Source organism: Callithrix jacchus, chromosome 9, assembly GCF_049354715.1.
Source record: "Callithrix jacchus isolate 240 chromosome 9, calJac240_pri, whole genome shotgun sequence".
Lineage (NCBI taxonomy): Eukaryota > Metazoa > Chordata > Mammalia > Primates > Cebidae > Callithrix > Callithrix jacchus.
The window spans coordinates 15,933,828-15,955,173 of record NC_133510.1 but is presented as its reverse complement, the minus strand read 5'-3'; the positions used below and the strand labels follow the sequence as shown (position 1 = coordinate 15,955,173).

The window sequence follows — 21,346 nt, the reverse complement described above, 5'->3', positions numbered from 1 at the left end:
AAACATACTCTTCATAGGGAAGAGGGAAGCAGGGGATGTAGAGGGAAGGCAAATAATTTTTAGGAGCGATGAATGGGCCTGGAGAACAGATGATAGCCTGAGATAAATCTCCTCTGCTTGGAAGAGGTGGCAACCAGTTATGGGAAGGTAAGGGGTGGAACTCCACTGTATGCAAGGGTTGCCTTATTATGCAGATAAAGCCTCTCAGGTGACAGCCACAGACGAAGAGCCAAAAAGTCTGTCTAGACAGGCATAGGAACGACCTTAGTTTTTCTTGAGTGATTAATCTTCCCTGGTTAATGAGATTTCACTCAGGGGATTGAAGGCAATTGTGTTTCTTTTGGAAGAACTTCTCTGATATAGTTTGTGTTCCTTCCCAAATCTCACACTGAATTATAATCCCCAGTGTCGGAGGTGGAGCCTGGTGGGAGGTAATTGGATTGTAAGGGTGGATTTCTCAGGAATGGCTTAGCACCATCCCCATGCTGCTGTTCTCATGATAGTGAGTGGGTTCTCAAGAGATGGTGTTCTCTTTGTTTTTGTTTTTGTTTTTTTGACAGAGTCTTGCTCTGTTGCCAGGCTGGAATGCAATGGTGCAATCTCATCTCACTACATCTCCACCTTCCAGATTCAAGCCATTCTCCTGCCTCAGCCTCCTGAGTAGCTGGGACTACAGGTGCACACCGCCACGCCCAGCTAATTTTTGTATTTTTAATAGAGATGGGGTTTCACCATGCTGGCCAGGATGGTTTTGATCTCCTGACCTTGTGACCCACCTGCCTCAGCCTCCCAAAGTGCTGGGATTACAGGCGTAAGCCACCATGCCTGGCTGGCAACATTTATTGAATAAAAAAACTTAAAAAATTAAAATGTCCCATAGAACCAAATTTTTAGAAAGACCAAATTTCCAATAGCCGGATCATAAGCATACCTCTTTTTGGCTATTTTAAGTACTTTTTACAGACTCAAAAACTCCTAATTACCTTCAAAACTCTTGAAAGATTCAAAAAGTTCAATCAGAGACTGAGTTGACAGTTGTTCATGATATTTAGAAGCCACCTGAACACAGATCTTCAGATTCTGATGGATATTGGCAGACAGCATGGCCCTGAGACATTCTAGGGAGTCTTCTACTGAGAAGGACCCAAAGTAATTCACTAACCACTATAAGATAAAATGAATGAATGAATGAATGAATGAAACAACGTGAAACTTATGGAGGTGTGAAAATCTTAATATTTAGAACCACAAACACATTTTCAGTGTACCCATTAATCACAACTAACACCATCTATTAGGTAAGAAACTAAAATACCTCAGGGTTAAGAAGATGGGTGTGAACCACTGCACATTTTATATCATGTAAATCAGTGAAGGGTTCTGACGCATGATGCAGTAGGTCAGCCTTCTCACACAGCTGAGCAACATGAGCCCGGTCATAATGCGTGAACGTCTGATTGCCTAGAATAGCATCTGCAACCTGTAAAACCACAAACAAGGTAAGTTTATTGTCCATCCCATTTATATGAGTAATTCAATATCCACATTACAGATTAAGGTTTAATAGTGAACTGGTAAAAGAAAGTACAAAAGAATATATAATAGCTAAATGTTCTTATATAAGGAGTAGGCATCTCAGTAGCTTTGAATAACAATCTGATATTGTGCTCTGCACGATTATTAAAGCAATGTTGGAAACAGGTCTAAAAAGCATTAGAACACATACCTGAGGCACACGCATAAGGTTCATCTCAAGTCACCGCGTCTGCAAGGGACCTTCAGATGGGCGATTTTTCTTCAGCACATCAAGCAAGAACGCGGCACATTGCTGAATCAGATTGTGTTCCATAAGGACATCTACAATCTACAAAAAAAGAGATAAAAGAAATTGTTTTAAGATACTTGGACAGTATGTAGACAAAATTATGCACAAACTCTTTACGTGAGAATTTTATTTGGACAATATAAACACTTTAAGAACAAATATTTTCTTCTAGAGAACATAGTTACTTTGAGTTCTGATAAAAACAACTATAAAATCTTTCAAGATATTACATAATAGCAGAATAAAATCAGATGGATAGACCTTTATTTTTATGGACTTTTGCAAAACAAGAGCATAAACAATATGAAGAACTCTGACTCACACTTCCAACAGGCATCTCTTCCCTCCCCCAACACCCAGGAAGCAACCGCTAACCTGTTTTATCACCTCCATGTATTTTTCACATTTTTAATACATACACATCTCTAAATAAGTTGTTTTGCATGTTTTAAAATTATATGCAGATGGTTTCGGACTGTCCATTCTTTTGTAACTTGCTTTTCTATTTGCAAGACATTTGAAGTTTATCCGTATAGAATGACAAAGCTATAATTTTTACTAAGTGTAAGTTTTCCTTTTTTTCTTTTGGAGGTAGAGTGTCACTCTGTCGCCCAGGTTGGAGTGCAATGGCACGACCACAGCTCACTGCAGCCTCAACCTCCCAGGCTGAAGCTCTCCATCCACCTCAGCCATCGGAGTAGTTGGGACCACAGGCATGTGTCACCAAACCCAGCTGACTTTTAAATTAAAAGTGGAACCCTCTTGAGAGGGCGATGCTGTGGCTTTTCCAGCATTGCCGAGGCAAAAGCATGCCAGTGGGACCCAAAAGGTAAGGCTGAGGAGGCGACCAGACCGGGGCTGCGTTTTACCATTTCAGAAGTGGCTTGCGCTGGGCTGAGCTTTAATAGTAAACTCTAGCGGTGAAGGCGAGGGCGGCCGCAGGGCTGAGGTCTGGGCTTGGATTCCGGTGTCTCTGTGTAGGTTGCTTGAATGGGGACGCCATGGCCTGAACGCTGCTGCTGCCGGGGTCAGACAGCCGGGAACTGTCGTGCGCCGTCTCCTCCGCGGATGTGGACTGGAACACGGAGTTCAGGGACACGTGCCTGAACTTCGGCGGCCTTGGCCTGAGCCTGCCCAGAACCAGTCTCTGCGGGCCGCGAAGTGCTTCTTCTGGACCTGTCTGGGAACGGGCTGCGGGAGCTCCCAGGGACGTTTTCCGCCTCCCTGCGGAAGCTTCAGCTCCTGAATGTGCTACAAAACCCCCTGTCCCGTGTGGACCGGGCGCTGGCCGCCCGCTGTGACATGGACCTGCAGGCCGACCGGGGCTGTGCCCTGGCGTCCCGGCATGAAGTCCGGAGAGACAACTGCTCTGGCCGGACGCCCCTGCTCTGCTGGGACACAGCCACCAGCTCCCAGCGCAACCTCTCTGCCTTCCTGGAGGTCAGCTGCGCCCCCGGCCTGGCCCCTGCGATCATCGCGGCGGCGGCGGCCAGCGGGTGCCTGCTTCTCGGACTTGCCATCGCTGGCCCCTTGCTGGCCTGGAGACTCTGGCGGCGCCGCGTGGCCAGAAGTTTGGACCCGGACAAGCCCTGGGCTGCTCAGGATGGGCCCAAGCCCCGTTCAGGCTTGCAGCCACCGTACGGCAGCAGGAACTCCCGCAAGCCCCAAGTGGTCACCCCACCCACCCCTCCACTCCCAACTATGAAAACATGTTTGTGGGCCAGCCAGGAGCCGAGCACCAGTGGGCCGGACAGGGGTAAGTAACCCATGAAGACACCTGCCCAAGTGGCGAATAGCAAAGCTCCACACCCAGATAACCGGGGTTCAAATCCCGGCTCTGCCGGGCGCAGTGGCTCATGCTTGTAGTCTCAGCACTTTGGGAGGTCGAGGTGAGCGGATCATGAGGTCAGGAGTTCGAGACCAGCCTGACCAACATACTGAAACCCTGTCTCTATTAAAAATACCAAAAAAAAAAAAAAAAAAAAAAAAAAAAAAAAAAAAAAATTAGCCAGGGGTGGTGGCACACGCCTGTAGTTCCATCTACTCGGGAGGCTGAGGCAGGAGAATCGCTTGAACTCTGGAGGCAGAGGTTGCAGTGAGCCAAGATTGTTTGCACTCCAGCCTGGGCGACCGGGTGAGACTCTGTCTCAAAACAAAACAAAATCCCAGCTCTGCCACTTGCAGGCTGTGGGATCTTAGACGAGTAGCTTTACTTCTCTAAGCCTCGGTCTCCTCACTTATAAAATGGGAGAAGACTGGCTCGTGTCCGTAATCCCAGCACTTTGGGAGGCCAAGGCAGGCAGATCACTTGAAGTCCGGAGTTTGAGACCAGCCTGGCCAACATAGTGAAACCCCATCTCTACTAAAAATACAAAAATTATTTTGTATAAGCGTGATGGCAGGTGCCTGTGGTCCTAGCTACTGGGGAGGCTGAGGCAGGAGAGTCACTCAAACCCGGGAGTCCGAGGTTGCAGTGAGCCGAGTTCACGCCATTGCACTCCAGCCTGGGTGATAGAGTGAGACTCCATCTCAAAAATAATATAAAATAAAATGGGGGAGAATTATAGCCCGTATCTTAGTGTGTCCGGATAAGAATTAAGTGAGTTCCCATATATGGCACAAACTTCCCCTTCATGACCTGTAAACCCGGTTTCTGGCCTCCAAGGATGGGGAGAGAGGAGGTGACTGCTTGGGCAGAGTTGGGGCTCTGTGGTGGCCATCAGCAGCATAAGCCCAGATCCTGTGTGACCCAGGGCTGTGTCTGAACCTCCATTTCTCTTTCCATAGAATGGGGACAGCCCTCCATGTCCCCACGACACATACGAGATGATAAAACGATGCTCTACAAAGTCCCATCACCTCTAGATGACTTTTTTTTTTTTTTTAGATAGTCTCACTCTGTCGCTCGGGTTGGAGTGCAGTGGTGTGATCACAGATCATTGCAGCCTCAAACTCCTGGCCTCAAGTGATCCTTCTGCCTCAGGCTCCTGAGTAGCTGGGACCACAGGCAGGTGCCACCATGCCCAGCTAATTTTTAAAATATTTTAATAGGGACAGGGTTTCACCATGTTAGCCAGGATGGTCTCGGTCTCCTGACCTCGTGATCCACATGCCTCAGCCTCCCAAAGTGCTAGGATTACAGGTGTGAGCCACCGCACCAAGCCTAATTTTTGTATTTTTTGTAAAGATGGGGGTCTTGTTATATTTCTCAGGCTGGTCTCAAACTCTTGGCCTCAAGCAATCCTCATGTCTCTGCCTCCCAAAGTTCTGGGATTATAGGTGTGAGCCACCGCAGTCAGCCTCTAGATGATTTTGCTGGGCTGAGACAAATGAGTTGAAGTTTTCTAGGTTGGTGGTGGGTGTGGTGACTCACGCATGTAATCTTAGCACTTTGGGAGGCCAAGGCATGCAGATCACCTGTGTCAGGAGTTCAAGACCAGCCTGACCAACATAGTGAAACCCAAAATACAAAATATTAGCCTGTCTCTTCCAAAAATACAAAAAGTAGCCAGCTGTGGTGGTGGGCACCTGTAATCTCAGCTACTCGGGAAGCTGAGGCAGGAAAAAATCGCTTGAACCCAGGAGGTGGAGGTTGCAGTGAGCTGAGATCACACCACTGCACTCCAGCCTGGGTGACAGAGTGAGACTCTGCCTCAAAAAAAAAGCTTTTCTGGGTTGAAAAAGGGAGTGGAGGGAATTTCAAGGGGTGGAACCCCCCTCAGGGACAGAGACCCAGGGGTAGAAAAGAACAGAGAATTTGCTATGTATGGTTTTTGAGAGGGATGACTTGAAAGCTGAGGCCTAGAAGGAACAGGGAGGACCGAGCTGGAAGGGGCCATGATCATGGGTCCGGGCTGTGTTTAGACAGTAGAGTTCATGCCAGGACGTGGGGAGGCTATCGGGAGACCACTGTTGAGAAAGGAGGGAATATGCAAAGCAGATGTAGACATGGCTCAAAAGCAGAAGTGGTCTGCAGCAGGGTGCTGAAGACACAGCGCACAAAGGCAGCTTCTGCTCTGATGCTCACTGTGGCCTCCCTGTCTCTGAGGTTACCAGATCAGCCTCCTTTATATACCTGGCCTCCAGAAGCATTGGGTTTAGAATTGAATGTGTCATTTCCGCCCTACATTGTTTTTTTTCAAGATGAGATTTCACCATATTGGTCATGCTGGTCTTGAACTCCTGACCTCAGGTGATCTACCCACCTCAGCCTCCCAAAGTGCTGGGATTACAGGTGTGAGCCACCATGCCCGGCTGACATTTTTTTTTGAGACAGAGTCTCACTCTGTCTCAAATTCATACTAGAGTGTAAATGACTGATAGATGCTGCTTACCCAAAGTGGCCCTTTTGCCCATTTTTTTGTTTTTGAGATGGAGTCTTGCTCTGTCGCCCAGACTGGAGTGCAGTGGTGCCATCTCGGCTCACCACAACCTCCGCCTCCCAGGTTCAAGCAATTCTCCTGCCTCAGCTTCCCAAGTAGCTGGGATTACAGGCTTGCACCAACACATCCAGCTAATTTTGCATTTTTAGTAGAGACATGGTTTCCTCCATGTTGCTCGGGCTAGTCTCGAACTCCTAACCTCAGGTGATTCACCCGCCTTGGCCTCCCAAAGTGCTGGGATTATAGGAGTGAACCACTGTGCCTGGCTTCTTTTTTTTTTTTTTTTCTTGAGACTGAGTCTTGCTCTGTCTCCCAGGCTGGAGTGTAGTGGCACGATCTTGGGTCACTGCAACCTCTGCCTCCTGGGTTCAAGCAATTCTCCTGCCTCAGCCTCCTGAGTAGCTGGGACTACAGGAGCCTGCCACCACAGCCAGCTAATTTTTGTAATTTTAGTACAGATGGAGTTTTGCCATGTTGGCCAGGCTGGTCTTGAACTCATGACCTCAGGTGATCTGCCCACCTTGGCCTCCCAAAGTGCTGGGATTTGGCCCTTTTTACAAGAGGAGCTGGGGTGGAGTTAGAACGTTCAGGAGGCAGCCGGGCACGGTGGCTCACACCTGTAATCCCAGCACTTTGGGAGGTGGAGGAGGGCAGATTGTGAGGTCAGGAGTTCGAAACCAGCCTGGCCCACACACAGTGAAGCCCAGCCTCTACTAAAAATCCAAAAATTAGCCAGGCATGGTGGCGTGTGCCTATAATCCCAGCTACTTGGGAGGCTGAGGCAGGAGAATTGCTTGAACCTGGGAGGCGGAGGTTGTGGTGAGCCGAGATTACCCCATTGCACTCCAGCCAGGGGACAGAATGAGACTCCATTTAAAAAACAAAAACAAAAACCAAAAAAAAAAAACAGGAAAGAGAAAAGAATGTTCAGGAGGCAGGAAAGTCCTCTGGGGGTTCTGCTGACCTTAACAACTATTCCTAAGTGACTCCCTGCTCCTCGACCAATTTTATGGATGCAGAAACTGAGGCTCTGAGACTTACTTTTAGATACGACGGCCACACAGTCAGTTGCTTTGGAGGTGAAAACGTTTCCCATCCGAAAGAGCAGACAGTTTGCTGCAGCCACTTGTGACCATGTGACCGACGTGGCCAGAGTTTCTGATTTTTCAAGAGGAAACAAAAATTTAGATTTTAACATAATAATAAACAGCTACCTCAATTTTTGGTTTTCTGAGATGGGGTCTCCCTCTGTCACCCAGGCTGGAGTGCAGTCGTGTGATCACAGCTCACTGCAACCTCCACCTCCTGGGCGCAAGCAATTCTCCCACCTCAGCCTCCCGAGTAGCTGGGACTCCAGGCGCAGGCCACCACACCTGGATAATGCTTTTATTTTTTGTAGAGACGGAGGGTCTCACCGTGTTACCCAGGCTGGTCTCAAACTCCTGGCCTCAAGTGGTCCTCCTGCCTCAGCCGGCCAAAATGCTGGGATTACAGGCATGAGTCACTGTGCCTGGCCGCTATCTCATTTTTAAGGAAGGAAAAAGGGTTCAGGGTCCCCTGATGGCAGCGTTAATCCCCAGAACCTTCCCTGAATCACTCCCCTCCCCCAGCTTCCTCAGGGGTGGGGCTGGCTGGGAGTCAGAACACTACCCCGTGCCTCACTTTCCCCTATGTAAACATTCAGGGTGGACTCAGCTACTCTGAAATTCTTTTTTTTTTCATTCTGAGACAGTCTTGCTCTGTTGCCCAGGCCTGAGTACAGTGGCACAATCTCGGCTCACTGCAACCTCTACCTCCTGGGTTCAAGCGATTCTCCTGCCTCAGCCTCCTGAGTAGCTGGCACTACAGATGTGTGCCACCATGCCTGGCTAATTTTTGTAAAGACAGGGTTTCGGACAGGCCCTGTATTTTTGGTAAAGACAGGGTTTCGGACAGGCGCTGGTGGCTCATGCCTATAATCTCAGCACTTTGAGAGGCGGAGGCGGCTGGATCACGAGGTCAGAAGTTCAAGACCAGCCTGGCCAAGATGGTGAAACCCCATCTCTACTAAAAATACAAAAATTAGCTGGGTATGGTGGCTCATGCCTGTAATCCCACCTACTCAGGAGGCTGAGGCAGTAGAATTGCTTGAACCTGGGAGACAGAGGTTGCAGTGAGCCGAGATTGCGCCACTGTGCCCCAGCCTGGGCGACAGGGTAAGACTTTGTTTAAAAAAAAAAAAAGATGGTGTTACACCAGGCTGATCTCAAACTCCTGACCTCAGGTGATCCGCCCACCTCAGCCTCCCAAAGTGCTGTATTACAGGCATGAGCCACGGAACCTGGCCCACTCTGAACTTTCTCAAAGCTCGTGTGCCTGCCCCCTGAGTCCTCCCCCTCCCCCACCTACCCTTGGTCTATCTGTCCACACAGGGCTCATCCTTCAGAGGACAATGACTTTAACATGAACTATGAGGACGTCGACCTGGCCTCCCAGCCTGTCTACTGCAAGCTGCAGTCACTGGGCCGGGCCCCAGTGGATGATGAGGAGTATGTGATCCCCTGGCGCTGAGCCCAAGATGTCCCAACCTCCACCCAGACCCGCTCCAGTCCTTGCCGGGTGATTCAGGACATTTCAACTCCTCTGTGGCCTCAGTTTCTCCATCTGAAGAATGGGGACAGGAAAGGACTGTCTTTGAGGCCCCAGGGGGCTCTGCCACCCTCTCCCCATCCCCCACGCCACTCCTCAGCCCCTCACCTCCTAGAGGGGGAGGAGGAGAGACCCCCAACAAGGGGACAGGAGGTCACTGCGTGAACCCTGTCATCACCCTCCTGTGGCTGTGCCAGCAGTGCTCAATAAATGCTTTGAGGCTGATGAGGCTGCTGGCTCAGGATTAGTGTGTTCCTCAAGGTGAGGATTTGTGAGCTCCAAGACCAAGTCTCCATCCAAGACTCCCAAATTGCTCCGCACCACATCCCTCTTTTTTTTTTTTCCCTGAGACAGAGTCTCACTGTGTCACCCAGGCTGGAGTGCAGTGGTGCAATCTCTCACTGCAACCTCTGCCTCCCGGGTTCAAGTGATTTTCCTGCCTTGGCCTCCTCAAGTAGCTGGTATTACAGCGCCCCCACTATACCTGGCTAATTTTTGTATTTTTAGTGGAGACGGGGTTTCACCATCTTGGCCAGGCTGGTCTCGAACTCCTGACCTCAAGTGATCAACCTGCCTCAGTCTCCCAAAATGCTGGGATTACAGGTGTGTGAGTGACCGTGCCCAGCTTCTTTCTTTCTTTTCTTCTTCCTTCTTTTCTTTCTTTCTCTCTCTTCTCCTCCCTTTCTTTCTTTCCTGCTTTTCTTTTCTTTCTTCGGTGTGAACCACCACACCTGGATTCTTCCCTTCCTTCCCTCCTTCCCTCCCTCCCTCCCTTTCTCCCTCCCTTCCTTCCTTTTCTTTCTTCTGTCTTTTTCTTTTCTTTCTTTTTTTTTTTTTGAGACAAAGTTTTGCTCTTGTCCCCCAGGCCGGGGTGCAGTGCTGCAATCTCAGCTCACTGCAACCTCTGCCTCCTGGGTTCAAGCAATTTTCCTGCCTTAGCATCCTGAGTAGCTGGGATTATAGGCGCTCGCCACCACACACAGCTAATTTTTGTATTTTTAGTGGAGACGGAGTTTTGCCATGTTGGCCAGGATGGTCTTGAACTGACCTCAAGTGATCTACCCACCTTGGGCTCCCAAAGTGCTGGGATTACTGGCATGAGCCACCTCACCCGGCCCCATTATATATATATGTATTTTTTTTGAGAAAGTATATATATACACATAATTATATATATATATGTACACATATATATATATATATATATATGTACACATATATATATATATATATATATATATATTTTTTTTTTTTTTGAGAAAGTTCTTCAAGGCCCTGGTGCAATGCCACCTCCTCTGAGAAGCTGTCCCTGGTTTCTTCTCAGGCAGAGTGAATGACTCCCAGACGTCATTAACTTCCATCTTACAACTCATGAATCGGATCTTGCTCCTCCCCTGCTTCCACATCCTCCATGGCTCCCTATTGTCCTGGACCCTCAGCCTGGTGTTTGGGGCCTGTGTGATCCAGCCCCGCCCACCTCACTGCCCTTTCCCGTGCTGCTCCCATGAGCCTCTTCCTGACCACACCACCTCCCTCCGGAAGCTTTCCTTTCTTGCACCAGTCCTTTCACCTAGAATGCCGCCTGCCTCCACTTTTTCTCTCTGAAAGTTCTTCCAAGACATGGGGTCTCACTCTGTGCCCAGGCTGGACTGCAGTGGCACTCTCATAGCTCACTGCAGCCTCCAACTCCTGGGCCAGTCTCTCAGCTGAGCTTCAAAACATGGGGTGGTTCTTGTGTGTCTTCTCACTGCTGTGCCCAGGGCCTGGCATAAGGTGGGTACTCACTGAATATGTTAAGGAGCACCTGCAGTCATTCAGGGTGGCTTCTGGGTGGTGGCATTCCCAGCAGATGCACCTCACTGCTGGAAGTGGGTACTCTGTCCCCCAAGACACCCATCAGCATTCCTTTCAGACTCAGGATGGACAGGCAGTTTGGTGTGGGGAGGGGGCTTGACTCAGCACACCTCAGAATTCCAAGATCCTAAACAGGAAGTATATATAACCTGGGAGATATGTTGTGTATGAAAATATTCTTCACAACTTATTTGTTTCTCCCTGCTCTTTATATATGAAAGAATGAGGTGTCACTAACATGGAAGTGCCACAAACAGGAGGGGTGATGAACTCACCCCTCAAGTTAGGGACAGTGCTGCAAAACAAGGCACTTGGTGGCAGATAGACGTGGCTGTGAGCTGCCTGTATGGAAAGGTGACTCCCATGTGGGAAGAGACAACAGGATGGTGATAGAGACAGAGACAGATACCTCTGCCTCAGCCCCTAAAAAGGGAAGTTCTGAGGAATGAGGAAAGATGGAGGGAAACTGATGAGAGGTCTCAGCTCTTTCAGAAACAGAAACACCATCCTGGGCAACATGGCGAAACCCAGTGTCTACAAAAAGTACAAAAATTCCCCAGGGATGGTGGCGGATGCCTGCAGTCCTAGCTACTCAGGTGGCTGAGGTGGGAGGATCGATCAAGCCCAGGAGGTTGAGGCTGCAGTGAGCCGTGATTGTGCCAGTGCATGACGGCCTGGGCAACAGAGTCTAAAAAACAAAGAAATAAAAAAGACACAGAAGCAGGGAGATAAATAGAGACAGAGGGTCGGGAATGCCCAAGGCTGCTCTTGGAGCTCACAGGTGTCCTGGCATCCCCGAGAACACCTTCCCACTCATGTCTTGAGCCTCTCCACTCACCGCATCCCAGGTCTCCTAGAGAAACTGAGGCCCGGGAGAGGAGGATCTTCCCAAGGTCACCTTCCCTTATCCTGGACACCACAGGGAATGGTTCGGACAGCTTTATTTTTGTCACCAGAATTTTAAATAAACACACAGTTCTATCAGACCAGCCCCCGAGTCCCCAGGATGATCACCCCAATAAATGAATAATAAATAACAGACATATAAATACAGCTGTTTGGGTGGGAATCGGGTGTCCCAGGACCCTTGAGCCCATTCTACAGTCCGGGACCACCAAGGTCGCGCCCCCGCGCTGCTGCACAGTGGAGGATCAGGGCTGCTCATGCGCAGTGGCAGTCTTTGGCTAAGAGGTCGTCGTAGGTCTGGAGCGACATCCCGCTGTGGGTCTTTTGCAGGAGCACCATGGAGGGACTGTAGCTGACTGGCACGCAGCAGGGCGCTGGCACTGAGTAGGGCTTCAGGCGGTGCAGGCTCGTCTAGATATGCGCGTGCATGTTGGCCGCCTGGAAATGGCTCGGGCACGAGCCGATGCATATGCTCACTTGCACCTCCTGCGGCGACAGCACCCAATCGGCCCTGCCCAGGTCTTCCAGCAACGCCCGGACCGTGTGCAGGCGGCAGCAACGCCCGGGCCGAGCGGACAGTGGTCCCCGTCGCGCGGCGCCCCCTGGCGGCTCGCTCCCGCAAGTGCAGCTCCAACAGGAGACTGGGCGGACCAAGACGCAGCGGGCGCTTCATGTCCCACGACCTTAAAGCCGTCGGGGACAGCAGGAACAGAGCCGGGTGAAGCCTGGAGGCCTCGGGGAGCCCCTCGGGCAGGGCGGCCCCAGGGGATGCGCAGGTGCAGGTGGCCGCCAGACCCCAGCTGCACTGTGGGAAGACAGATAGAGAAGCTGGTCACCCACAGGTCAAGCTGGATCCCACCTCGGGGCCTTTGCACAAGTTATTTCCCCTACCAAGAGCATTTTTCCCCTCCGGGCGCGGTGGCTCACGCCTGTAATCCCAACACTTTGGGAGGCCGATGAGGGCGGATAACTTGAGGTCAGGAGTTCAAAACCAGCCTGGCCAATATGGTGAAACCCTCACTTCTACTAAAAATACCAAAAAATTAGCCGGCATGGTGGCTGGCGCCTGTGATAGCCACTCGGGAGGTTGAGGCAGGAGAATCGCATGAATGCGGGCGGCGCAGGTTGCAGTGAGCTGAGATCGCGCCACTGCACTCTAATCTGGGCAACAGAGGAAGACTCCCTCTCGAAAAAAGCAGCATTTCTCCTGAATCTCAGCACAGCTGGCTCCTCCTCTCCCTTCCAGCCTGCCTAAAATTGGAAGCACCTATTTTATTTCGTTGTGAATCGTTCATATTCCCTACTTAGACTCAGCTTGGTTGTCACCGTCTGGCACACAATAGATGCTTAGTAAATACTTGAAGGAATTAATGTATATCTGATATTTAGACAGTCTGAGATTCCGGCCGTGGACTGCTTTTTTTCTGGCAAAAACTCACTTACTTCACTTATTTATTTATTAATTATGGACTTGCTGTTGCCCAGGCTGGAGTGCAGTGGTGTGCTCATGGCTCAGGGCAGCCTCGGTCTCCTGGGTTCAAGTGATCCTCCTGCCTCAGCCTCCTGAATAACTGAGACTACAGATATGCACTATCACATCCGACTAATTTTTTAAGCTTTTCTGTTAGAGATGGGTCTTGCTATATTGCCCAGCCTGGTCTCAATGTCTGGCCTCAAGGGATGCTCTCACCTTGGCCTCCCAAAGTGCTGGGATTACAGGTTTCATTTCCTGAGAAATGAAGATTACCAAGCCCATCCCATTCCAGACTACCAGGCCTCTAAGAATCACAGCCCCTCAGGCTGGTACAGGTGTCAGGGAGACTGGGGACACTGGGGTTTAAGGGTGCCCTAAGCTAGTTGCTAGGCCTAGCAAGGGTGAGAGGTTTGCCGGGAGTCACACAGCTCAGGTGGGTTTAGGGCGGGCTAAGAGGGCACCCTTCTACTTGACCCCCTCCTGGGTCCCAGCACAGCCCAGACATCGTCCGGTGCCCTGCATCCCTGGAGCCTCTGTGGAAGGTACAGAGCTGGGGAAAATAGTCTCCTCCCCTGTTAACAAGGCACTTGTTGCATGTGACATTAGCAGTGCCTTCACAAGCAATTGCATCAGATTCAGAACGAGTGCCAGCTGGCTCTGCCCATCACAAACCTCTCTCCATGCACCACTCCCCCATTCTTTTTCCTGGATCCTGGACTCAGCCCAGGGCAGGAACCATGCCCACACCCCATACTCCACACCCCAAAACATCATAAGACTTTTGTTTACGAATTGCTTAAGATGTTTTGAAATCCCAAATTCCAGCTTAACCACTGGAGCCCACCAGTGTGGAGACCCCACAGAGGAACGGCATCTGCGTGAGAATACAGTTGCTTCCTGTCTGTGACTTCACCGCCTGCACTCTTTCACCAAGCAATGACCTCCACGCTTCAGCTCACTCCAAAACCTTAAAAACTCTAGCCCCAGGCCAGGCGCGGTGGCTCGTGACTGCAATCCCAGAACTTTGGGAGGCCAAGGTGGGTGGATCACCTGAGGTCAGGAGTTCAAGACCAGCCTGACCAACATGATGAAACCCTGTATCTACTTAAAAAACAAACAAACAAAAAATGAAACAAACAAACAGCAACAACAAAAAAACAGAAATTAACCAGTTGTGGTGCTAGCCTGTAATCCCAGCTCCCTGGGAGGCTGAGGCAGGAGAATCACCTGAACTCGGGAGGCGGAGGTTGCAATGAGTTGAGATCATGCCACTGCACTCCAGCCTGGGAGACAGAGCGAGTCTTGCCCTAAACCTAGGGTGGCCTATGATTAAACCTCTTTTTTTTTTTTTTGAGACAGAGTTTCACTCTGTCTCCCAAGCTACAGTGCAATGGCCTGATCTCGGCTCACTGCAACCTCTGCCTCCTGGGTTCAAGCAATTCTCCTGCCTCAGCCTCCCGAGTAGCTGGGACTACAGGTGCGCACCACCATGCCTGGCTAACTTTTGTATTTTTAGTAGAGCCAGTGTTTCACCATATTGGTCAGGCTGGTTCCAACTCTTGACCTCAGGCGATCTGCCCACCTCAGCCTCCCAAAGTGCTGGGATTACAGGCGTGAGATACCTCACTCAGACTTTTTTTTTGCGATGGAGTTTCACTCTGTTGCCCAGGCTGGAGTGCAGTGGCAAGATCTCAACTCATTGCAACCTCTGCCTCCCGAGTTCAGGTGATTCTCCTGCTTCAGACTCCCAAGCAGCTGGGATTACAGGTGTGCACCACCATGTCTGGCTAATTTTTTGGATTGTTAATAGAGATGGGGTGTTACCATTTTGGCCAGGCTGGTCTCAAACTCCTGACCTCAAGTTATCCGCTGGCCTCCGCCTCCCAAAGTGCTGGGATTACAGGCATGAGCCACTGTGCCTGGCCTTTTTTTTTTTTGAGACAGAGTCTTGCTCTGTGGCCCAGGCTGGAGTGCAGTGGTGCAATCTCAGCTCACTACAACCTCCACCTCCGGGGTTCAATTAATTCTCCTGCCTCAGCCTCCATAGTAGCTGGGATTACAGGTACGTGCCGTCACACTTGGCTAATTTTTGTATTTTTAGTAGAGATGGGGTTTCATCTTTTTGGCCAGGCTGGTCTTGAACTCCTGACCTCAGGTGATCCACCTGCCTCAGCCTCTTACGGTGCTGGGATTACAGGTGTGAGCCACCGTGCCAGTTAGATTAAACCTTTTTCCATGTGGCAACCCAGTTTCTCAGCTGCTGACTCGCTGAGTGCATGAAGCAACAGACCTATCACAGTTACAACCCACCGCACTGGAAGTGTCTGTACCCAGCTCTGCTGACCCGAGACTGGTGGTTCCTCAAGGGCAGGGATGAATCTGCCCTTGTGGGCCCAGAGAGGAGGTGGCACAGAATTAAGGAGCTGGGTTGTTTTTGTTTTTCATATGGAGTCTCCCAGGCTGGAGTACAGTGGCACCATCTCGGCTCACTGCAACCTCTGCCTCCCAGGTTCAAGCAATTCTCCTGCCTCAGCCTCCTGAGTAGCTGGGATTATAGGTGCGCACCACCATGCCCAGCTAATTTTTGTACTTTTTAGTAGAGACGGGTTTTTGCCACATTGGCCAGACTGGTCTTGATATCCTGACCTCGTGATCCTCCACCGTGGCCTCTCAAAGTGCTGGAATTACAGGTGTGAGCTACCACACCTGGCTGGAGCTCGGGGTTTAGAGCAGGGTGGGCTGGTGTGACGTCCAGGCATCAGATGGTAGAGGGGCAGGGGGTGCCCCAGGAGCGCCCTTCCCCCTGGGGCACCCAGACCTTCTAATGCTCAGGATTCCTGGCCCCAGGTGTCAGTGTCTGTGCCTGCATCCAGCTTCCTGACTGTGGAGAGGAAGGAACAGATAGTGGGTGTGTGTGGGTGTCTGCATTTGACAGGCATGGGTGGGCAAGAGACTCAAGGACTCACTGGGGGTCACACATCAAGGCCCCCACTGGAGTCACAGGGTCTCCAGGCCTCTCCCTACCCCAGCCCGCACCCACTGCCATGCGAGCCCAGCCAATCCTCCAGCCCTCATGGTCTCAGCCTCAGCCCTGTCCTAAGGGATTTTTCTTTTAAATGAATTTATTTCTTTAGATGGAGTCTTGCTCTGTCGCCCAGGCTGGAGTGCAGTGGTGCGATCTCAGCTCTTTGCAACCTTTGCCTCCCGGGTTCAAGCAATTCTTCTGCTTCAGCCTCCTTAGTAGCTGGGATTACAGGCGCGCGCCACCATGCCTGGCTAATTTTTGTATTCGTTATAGAGACTGGATCTCACTCTGTCATGTTGGCCAGACTGGTCTCGAACTCCTGACCTCAAGTGATCTGCCTGCCTCGGCCTCCCAAAGTACTGGGATTACAGGCGTGAGCCACTGCACCCAGCCCCAACATAAGAACTTTTTTTTTTTTTTTTTGAGACGGAGTCTCACTCTTGTTGCCCAAACTGGAGTGTAGCGGCACCATCTCAGTTCACTGTAACCTCCACCTCCCAGGTTCAAGCGATTCTCCCGCCTCAGCCTCCTGAGTAGCTGGGATTATAGGCATTCGCCACCATGCCTGGCTAATTTTTGTACTTTGAGTGGAGACGGGGTTTTGCCATGTTGGCCAGAATGGTATTGAACTCCTGACCTCAGGTGATCCACCTGCCTCGGCCTCCCAAAGTGCTGGGATTGCAGGTATAAGCCACTGCGCCTGGTGACCATCTTTAAAAGGAAAGAAAACAGACGTGGGGGCTGTCCTGGGGATGGAGGTCTCTGAGAGCTCACCTGCGCTTTTGGGTGAGGTCGGGGTCTGAGTCCTCCTTTGTCTTACTTGTGCTCTGGAGGTCCTGGTGGCTTTTCTGCAACTGCTGGAACCTGGAGTCATCCGGACTGGAGTGCTTGTCCGAGAGTCCTAGGAACCCTGGAAGGCTCTCATCGGGCAGAGGCAGGGTGCTCCCCAGTGTGCCCCCAACCATATCAGTAACGTCAGCAGCATCTGAGAGCAACGCCGCATCACGGTTCCTGGAGCTGGCATGACTGTGCTGGTTGCTGTCTGAGCCGCAGGGACACCTGGGGTCTGGCATTACAGCCTCAATGTTCCCACCCAGCTGTGCCCCTGCCCCCAACACCAGACCCTGCACACAGAGTGTACATTCCAGTGGCCACGGCCAGGCCAGGTCTCGGGGATGCATTCCTGCAGATGCTGGGGCACCTCTCTGGACTCTCTATCCTTTCCCATGAAATAAGGACACCATTCCAGCCTGAGTCCTTTTTTGTTGTTGTTGAGACAGGGTCTCACTGAGTTGCCCAGGCTGGAGTGCAGGGGCACAATCACAGCTCACTGCAGCCTTGACCTCCTGGGCTCAAGCGATCCTCCCACCTCAGCCTCCTGGGTAGTTGGGGCTACAGGCACACGCCACCATGCTCGGCTATTTTCCAATATATATATTTTTAGCTTTTTGTAGAGATAGGGTTTCACTGCGTTGCCCAGGCTGGTCTCAAACTCCTTGGCTCAAGGTATCCTTTTGCCTCTGCCTCCAAAGTGCTAGGATTATAGGCATGAGCCACCACACCCGGCCAACCTGGTAGTCTTTTTGGAGAAAGATTTATTCCCATGTGACAAATTTTCCAGACAGGAGCTTAAGCAGCAGCTATCTTCCTTTGTAGAATTCCCTCTCCCTCCTCTCTGGTTGGTGTCAAAGGCTAAAGATGGTGAAAAACAAAGAAAGCAGAGGAGAAAGTGCTAGAGAGAGCTAGGAAGGGCAACTTTGACATGTCATTCTTCTCCACCATGCCTCAGTTTCCTGAAAAACAAGGACTGAGTCTTTCACTGGAGAGGTAGTCAAATGAGGGGTTTAGCATACAGCCAGGCACATAGTTGGTGCTAGTTAAACTGGGTGTTACTGCAGTCATTAATCCTCATCTGGGAAACTCCTACTCATTCTTCAAAACCCCATTCAAAAAAGCCCCACATGCGAGAAGTCATCTCTGACATTCCTTTTCCAGGCTAAGCAGGGTACTCATAACCCTATCCTTCCCTCTGGCCCAGAGCTGACCCTGCTAGAAGTGTCTGTGCCCAGCTCTTTCTACACCAGACTCAGAGCTCCCTTGGGGCAGGGGTGAATCTACTTTCATTTAGGCCTAGAGAGGAGGTGGCAGAGAGTTAGGGAGCTGGGGGTTTAGAGCAGGGCAGGTCAGTGTCACGTCCAGCCACCAGATGGTAAAAGGGCAGGCGGCTCCCCAGGAGAACCCTTCCCCCTGGGGCACCCAGACTTTCTTCTAATGCCCAGGATTCCTGGCCATGGAGAGGAAGGGCTGTTGTGCCAGGCAGGTAGTGAGGGCTACAGGGAGTCTGCATGTGGCAGGCATAGGCAGGTAAGAGGCACAGGAACTCACTGGGGCTGGGCACAGTGGCTCCTGCCTGTAATCCCAGCACTTCGGGAGGCTGAGGCAGGTGGATCATGTGAGGTCAAGAGTTCAAGACCAGGTTGGCCAATATGGTGAAACCCTGTCCCTACTAAAAATACAAAAATTAGCTGGGTGTGGTGGTGTGCACCTGTAGTCCCAGCTACTTAGGAGGTTGAGGCAGGAGAATCTCTAAACCCAGGAGGCAGAGGTTGCAGTGAGCCAAGATTGCACCACTGCACTCCAGCCTGGGTGACAGGGCAAGACCCTGTCTAAAAAAAAAAAAAATAAATAACTCACTGGGGGGTCGCCCAGCAAGTCCCCTACAGGAGTAACAGGGTCTCCCAGTCTTACCCTGATCAACATACACCCACTGCTGTGCAATCCCAGCTAAGCGTCCAGCGCTCAGAGTCTCAGACTTAGCCTCTGTCCTAGGGGATTCCTACTGGGCTGAACTGGGGTCTAGAGGACTCCAACTTATCTGATGCTCAGGGGCATCCTAGCTGCTTAGAAAATGCACCTGCTCAAAGCCGGGTGCAGTGCTCACACCTGCAATCCCAGCACTTTGGGAGGCTGAGGCAGAAGGATCGCTTGAACCAAGGAGTTTGAGATCGGCCTGTGCAACATAGGGGGACCCTGTCTGTCCAAAAAGTAATAATAATAACAAAACAAATAAATAAGCCAGGTGCGGTGGCTCACGCCTGTAATCCCAGCACTTTGGGAGAATAAGGAGGGTGGATCGCCTGAGTTCGGGAGTTCAAGACCAGCCTGACCAACATGGAGAAACCTGGTCTCTATTAAAAATACAAAATTAGCCAGGCATGGTAGTGCGCGCCTGTAATCCCAGCTACTCGGGAGGCTGAGGCAGGAGGATCGCTTGAACCTGGAAGGCGGAGGTTGCAGTGAGCCGAGACCGTGCCATTGCACTCCGGCCTGGGCAACAAGAGCGAGACTCCATCTCTAAATAAATAAATAAACGTACCTGCTTATTCCACTGTAGCTTGTATCCTGTCTGTGACAGAGAGGCTGGACAAAGCCTCAGCTTCCATTCAAACGCATGCCCAGCGGATGAGTTAGGCAACCAAGGCCCAGGGGGCAAGCCTCGTCAGCATCGTGGTCACCAGAGTGTCTTCAGGGTCCCCAGGAACACAGAGGATGGGGGCCCGGGAGGAGTTTCTTCAGGGCCATCTCCCTGCCACCTCTCTAGCTCCCTTGGAAGGCCATCATGAGACTTTTTCACTGCCATCAGTTGCGGCATTCCACATAAAATTGACTGGAAATCAACCTTTTTTTTTGAGATGGAGTCTCGCTCTGTTGCCAGGTGCCAGGCTGTAGTGCGGTGGTGCAAACTCTGCTCACTGCAACCTCCATCTCCCAGATTCAAGCAATTCTCCTGCCTCAGCCTCCCGAGTAGCTGGGAATACAGGCGTGCGCCACCACACCTGGCTAATTTCGTATTTTTAGTAGAGATGGGGTTTCACCATGTCAGCCAGGATGGTCTCGATCTCTTGACCTGATGATCTTCCCACCTCGGCCTCCCAAACTGCTGAGATTACAGGCATGAGCCACCGAGTCCAGCCTAACCTTTTTTTTTTTTTAGAGACAGTGTCTTCCTCTGTGGCCCAGGCTGGAGTGCGGTGGTGCAATCACAGTTCACGATGGCCTTAAACTCCTGGGTTCAAGTGATCCTCCTGTCTCAGCTTCCAAGTAGCTGAGACTACAGACATGCACCACCACACCCAGCTAATTTTTATTTTTTTTTGAGACAGAGTCTCACTGTGTTGCCCAGGCTGGAGTGCAGTGACACAATTTTGGCTCACCACAACCTCTGCCTCCTGCGTTCAAATGATTCTCCTGCCTCAGCCTCCCAGGTAGCTGGGATTACAGGCATGAACCCGGAGCCTGGCTGTGTTTAAATTTCCATTGAGAAATAACTCACATAAAAGAAAAAAGACTAATCTTAGGTGTTCAGCTCAGTAAGTGGCTCATGCCTGTAACCCACACATTTGTGAGGCTGAGGTGGGCAGATCACTTAAGTTCTGCAGTGGGAGACAACACTGGGCAACATGGCCAAACCTCATCTCTACCAAAAATACACAAAAATAGCCAGGCATGGTGGTGTGCACCTGTGGTTTAAGCTACTGAAGAGACTGGTGGGAGGATCGTTTGAGCTCAGGATTCCCAGCATTGCCTATGCCCTGGAGGTTGAGGTTGCAGCAAATCGTGATTGCACACTGCACTCGAGCCTCAGTAAAACAGCAAGACCGAATGTCAATAAAAACAGAAAGAAAAAAAGAAGGAAACAACAGGGCTGGGCACAGCGACTCACAACTCTAACCCAGAAATTTGGAAAGCTGAGGTGGGAGATCACTTGAGTTCAGGAGTTTGAGACCAAACTGGGCAACATGGCAAAACTGCATTTGTGCCCAAAGTACAAGAAATTAGCCAGGCATGGTGGCGCACACCTATGTCTCAGCTATTCAAGAGCGTGAGGTGAAAGGACTGCTTGAGCCCACGAGGTTGAAACTGCAGCAAGCCGTGATCACGTCACTGCACTGCAGCCTGGGTAGCAGAACAAGTCCTAATCTGAAAAGAAATAAAACAAAGAAAAATGAAAAAATAGGGCTGGGCACAGTGGCTCATGCCTGCAATCCAGCACTTTGGGATGACAAGGTGGGCAGATCACTTGAGTTAAAGAATTGGTGACCAGACTGGGAAACATGGCAAAAGCCCATCTCTACCAAAAGTACAAAAAATTAGCCAGAGCTGGTGGTGTGCACCTGTAGCTCCAGCTATTCAAGAGGCTGAGGTGTGAGGGTGGCTTGAGCCCATCAGGTTGAGGCTGCAGCAAGCCGTGA

General features: G+C 50.8%; 2 pseudogenes; one reads left to right on the top strand and one right to left on the bottom strand.

Annotated features, from left to right (window-relative positions):
* Positions 1-1,390: 1,390 nt before the first annotated feature.
* LOC100411086 (leucine-rich repeat-containing protein 25-like) lies at positions 1,391-9,032 on the top strand (annotated as a pseudogene).
* Positions 9,033-11,613: 2,581 nt separating this feature from the next.
* Positions 11,614-17,275, bottom strand: LOC103795117 (growth/differentiation factor 15 pseudogene; annotated as a pseudogene).
* Positions 17,276-21,346: the final 4,071 nt, after the last annotated feature.